This window comes from Bubalus kerabau, chromosome 9 (assembly GCF_029407905.1).
Source record: "Bubalus kerabau isolate K-KA32 ecotype Philippines breed swamp buffalo chromosome 9, PCC_UOA_SB_1v2, whole genome shotgun sequence".
NCBI lineage: Eukaryota > Metazoa > Chordata > Mammalia > Artiodactyla > Bovidae > Bubalus > Bubalus kerabau.
The window spans coordinates 52,036,609-52,041,403 of NC_073632.1; positions in this window are offsets into that span (position 1 = coordinate 52,036,609).

Below are 4,795 nucleotides of genomic sequence, written 5' to 3' on the forward strand. Positions count from 1 at the left end.
GCCTGGAAGGCTGCAATCCATGGAGTCACAAAGAGTCACACACAACTGAGCGACTTCACTTTCACTTTTCACTTTCACACATTGGAGAAGGAAATGGCAACCCACTCCAGTGTCCTTGCCTGGAGAATCCCAGGGACAGGGGAGCCTGGTGGGCTGCTGTCTATGGGGTCGCACAGAGTCGGACACGACTCAAGCGACTTGCAGCAGCAGCAGCAGAGAAGCCTAGTGGGAGACAAGAGAAGAAACAGACACAAAGCAAAAGGTTAAAAAAAAAAAAAAGCTGGAGGCAGAAAGAAAAGCTGAGTCTTGGTGCAACCTGCTCTGGCCTCTTCTCCCCTTCCTTGGCTCCTGCTGCAGGCTTCCTCCCACCCTTGTCTCCAAACATCCCTAGCAACACAGCGGAAGCTCCAATGTCCTTGGCAATCAGGGCAGGTAGTCTGATCCAAACCACCTAAGGTTAATCTTGCATTTGAATTATTCTAGTGAGGAACAAGCAAACTCAGTCACTCCTCTACCCACCCACCCTCCCATTCTTCCCTTAAGGAAATTCAGTTCAGGGGTTCCCAGGAGAAAATCATGAAACTAAATTTTGATGTAATAAATTACCTTTTAGATAGTAGTGATTTTGTTAGCAGAAATTGCAGTACTATTGTATATGTATATCTCATAATAGTTAAAAAAACTTGAGATATTAAATCTTAGATATATTTATATATTTTTGATAATATTTTATAATAAATTATTTATTTGGTTCAGATGAGTAGTAGGAGGGATCTTTAAAAGTTTAGAAGATGTTATGAAAGAAACAAAAATGATAAAAAGCCCACTATTATTTTTCAATACCCACCTTTTAGACCACCATTATCCTAATTTAGTGGAGAATCACTTCAACTCCACTTTGGAAGCAAAGTTTGCAGACTTCTCATGTATTAGATAAACTGTTAGACTCCAAGGGAAACCATCCACCGTCACAAGCGAAATTCTGGTCTGTGCACTCTTACTGACAAGCCTTGTGGCTTCAACAGAGTCTCAGCCAGGTCTTGACAGAAGCACGATGCTCACCCTACAGTTGTTGCTTCCAACAGGTCAGTGCAGTAAGAGTGAAGCAAAGTTGTCAGTGGCCTGGGAGGGAGGGGGGAGGTTTGCCCTGCAAATGTTATTTGGTGAGAGTAGAATGGAAACCAGGAGGCAGAAGGCAAACGGTATGCTGACCAAGAGCCAGAGAGGCTGCCTCCAAGAACTGACTTTTCACTGAAGCACCCGAGAAAAGGCCAGGATTTCAAACTTGAAGAGGGGAAGACACAGAACTGGGAGAACCCGGTACCTGGAGAAAACAAAACTTGAGTGGCGAGAGAGGGAAGAGCAAGAGCCGAGGAGGAAGTCCCTGTCCTCTGCCGCTTTTAATTACTTCCTCTAGAGAGACTCAAAGAGACAAGAAGGAGTCCCAGACAGCAGAGGAGAGGGAGAGCCCTTCAGGGCAGGAAGGGCAGAGAGGCACACGGGCAAGGCAAGGAACCGGAGCCACTGATGGGGAGACAGAACAGAGCCCTGTGTAAAAATACCGGGATCAGTTAATTTACTAGAAGCTGCTCCAGCGAGATGCATGACATTAAAATGACTTATAACACTGACTCAAAGGTGAGGATGCTGCAGTGGGAAGAGCTTGGATGGGGTCCATGACAGACTGGGGTTTCAGCCTTGACTTCAGCATTTAATAACTCTGAGGGAGAAGGACTCATGGCTTAAGACAACTCAGCTTCCTCATCTGCAAAATGATGAGAACGCTAACATCTCATAGGTTTCTCATGAAGTTTGCTGTGATATAGGCAAAGGGCCTGTCAAGATTCCTGCCACAGAGAGATGAATAAAGAGCAGTTGCTGTCCTCTTGTTTGGAGTGGAATGGAGACCATGAAGGCAACTTTGTGGCTAAACATATCTGCAGGGAGGCGGCCAGGGTCGTGTGATGCAGATCTGTCTGGGTTTGTGAGGTCACTCATTGTTCTACACGGGTGCTGGGGGGGCAAATGGGATGGTACAGAATGCAAGCCCTGTGGTCTTTGCTGGCCACCAGCAGGGATTGTGGGGTAGCACTGGGTCCTTCTGCTATATCATGGACAAGTGAGAAGGGAGCCATGAGACCAAACCCCCAGAGGTGGGCCAAGGAGAAGTTGGTAGGAAGAAGCAGGTGCGCTGGCCCAGACCTCACAAGAGTTGTTTGCAAAAAATGAAAAGAGAGTTGAGCTGTAGGAGTTGCTTGTATATTTCACGCCAGTCAGAATGCTGCGATCCAAAAGTCTACAAGCAATAAATGCTGGAGAGGATGTGGAGAAAAGGGAACCCTCTTACACTGTTGGTGGGAATGCAAACTAGTACAGCCACTATGGAGAACAGTGTGGAGATTCCTTAAAAAACTGGAAATAGAACTGCCTTATGATCCAGCAATCCCACTGCTGGGCATATACACTGAGGAAACCAGAAGGGAAAGAGACACGTGTACCCCAATGTTCATCGCAGCACTGTTTATAATAGCCAGGACATGGAAGCAACCTAGATGCCCATCAGCAGATGAATGGATAAGAAAGCAGTGGTACATATACACAATGGAGTATTACTCAGCCATTAAAAAGAATACATTTGAGTCAGTTCTAATGAGGTGGATGAAACTGGAGCCTATTATACAGAGTGAAGTAAGCCAGAAAGAAAAACACCAATACAGTATACTAACGCATATATATGGAATTTAGAAAGATGGTAACAATAACCCTGTGTACGAGACAGCAAAAGAGACACTGATGTATAGATCAGTCTTATGGACTCTGTGGGAGAGGGAGAGGGTGGGGAGATTTGGGAGAATGGCATTGAAACATGTATAATATCATGTATGAAACGAGTTGCCAGTCCAGGTTCGATGCACGATACTGGATGCTTGGGGCTGGTGCACTGGGACGACCCAGAGGGATGGTATGGGGAGGGAGGAGGGAGGAGGGTTCAGGATGGGGAGCACAGGTATACCTGTGGCGGATTCATTTCGATGTTTGGCAAAACTAATACAATATTGTAAAGTTTAAAAATAAAATAAAATTAAAATAAATAAATAAATTAAATATCTGCTGCAAAAAAAAAAAAAAATAGAAAAAAAAATGAAAAGAGAGAAATGGAGAGGAGAGGAGGAGCTGGGACAGAAAGGAGCATGGAAACAGGCAGGCAGGGAGGGTGAAAGCAGTAACATGAGCTTTCACCTGGTAAAGGGTGGTTTCTGGGCTCAGTGAGTGAGGGCTGAAGAGGGTCTATGCAAACCTCAGCTGTGACCGTCTCTCAAAGAGTCCAGGAGTTGATCTGAGGAAGAGCCTGGAGTGACAGCCAAGTGCCACCTTCAAAACCTGGTGGGACTTGTTACAGTGAGACCCAAGGGCACCAGTTCTGGGTTCTAGTTTCCCTTGGCCTTTAACTAGCCCAGTGATCCCCCCATAAGCCATCTCACCCTACTTGGCTTCCGCCTCCTGGATATGCAGTGAAGGCATGGAACCAGAAGGTGGATTCTAAACTTTGCAAAAAGCCACATCTCCTTTTGTCAGAATCTCCTCTGCTCCCCTCCCTCAACTAGACCATCACCCAGCCCCATCTGAGGCCCACGTTTGCTTGTTCTATGATGGAGAGAGACAAGGTGTGTTCCCACGATGGTAATAAAGGAAAGATGGAGTGAAAAGACACACACTGGGGCTCCATGTGGGTTCTGATGTGGCTGCTGCTCTTGGAGAAACTGTCAAATGGCCAAAGCTCAAGTCAGGGTGGGAATAGTTAAGTTCGGGTCTCCCCTCGCAGCTCTGAAGCTCAGGAGTTGAAGGAAGGCAGTTTGGGAACCTGGAGCTGGAAACACCCTCTAACATGCAGCTGACTCCACAGGGAGACTCTGGGGAGGCTCCAAACTGCCCTCCAGCTCCAAAAAATGTATGATCCTAGAAGCTCTGCCTCCAGGGTTCCCTGAATATCCCCAATCACTTTTGTTCCCAGAACTCCTCAAATGGGAAACCCAGACAATCTGTGAGCGGCCCCTCTGCCCTTCAGCAGGACTCCTCCCTCAGCCTTGTCCTATTTTAATGTCCTTCGAACATCCCTGCTCGTTCTCCCCTTCATCCCACCATGCACAGGCAGCTCCATACATTTATTTATTTATCTGGCTGCACTGGGTCTTAGTTGTGGCACATGGGAACTTTGTTATGTCATATGGGATCTTTCTTTGCAGTACATGGATTCTCTAGTTGCGGCATGTGGGCTCAGCAGCTGTAGTGTGCTGGTTTTGGGCTCTGTTGCACATGGGATCTTGGTTCCCAGACCAGAGATTGAATCTGCATCCCCTGCATTGCAAGGCAGATTCTTAACCACTGGACCACCAGGGACCCTGCAGCTCCATAAATTCTTGAGAGACAGGGATTAAAGTATAAAGAGAGAAGGCTGCCTGGTGTTACAAAACAAAACAAATTAAAACAGATTCTGGAGCCATGCAGCCTCACTTCAAATATAGGCTTGATAGCAGTGTGTCCTTGGTAAGCTCCTTAACCTCTCTGTGTCTTATCTCCTCACCTGTAAAATGTGGTTCATAATCTACTCACCTCATAGAATTGTGAGATATAAGTGGGTTAATAAATATAGAGTGCTTAGAAGAGTCTGGCAGAGTAAACACTACTCAAGGTATTAGCGGTTATTATTTTCCAATTTCTCACATAATTTTTTTTAATATAAAGTGCTTAGAAGAGTCTGGCAGAGTAAACACTACTCAAGGTATTAGCGGTTATT